Source organism: Sinocyclocheilus rhinocerous, unplaced genomic scaffold (assembly GCF_001515625.1).
Source record: "Sinocyclocheilus rhinocerous isolate Xijiao unplaced genomic scaffold, SAMN03320098_v1.1 scaffold2578, whole genome shotgun sequence".
NCBI classification, from domain to species: Eukaryota; Metazoa; Chordata; class Actinopteri; order Cypriniformes; family Cyprinidae; genus Sinocyclocheilus; species Sinocyclocheilus rhinocerous.
Window position 1 is genome coordinate 600,202 of NW_015643596.1, and position 303 is coordinate 600,504.

Genomic DNA, 303 nt, shown 5'->3' on the forward strand with positions numbered 1-303 from the left:
AAAAACAGACACTGGCATTGTAGGCTACTCTCTCAGGAAACAGTCCTCAAAAAAATCCCCCTATATGCAGTAAGTTAAAGGCTTTAACTTAAAATGAATTGTTTAATAATTGTACTTTTTAAATTTTGTAATTGTTATAGGGTGAACTTTCTTAAAGGGGGGGTACAATGCTGTTTCATGCATTCAGAGTTGTTTACACTGTTAAAGAGTTGGATTCTCATGCTAAGCATGGACAAAATTTCAAAAAACAATTTGGATGTATGACGGAGTATTTCTGTGCTAAAAATCGTACTTCCGGGTTTG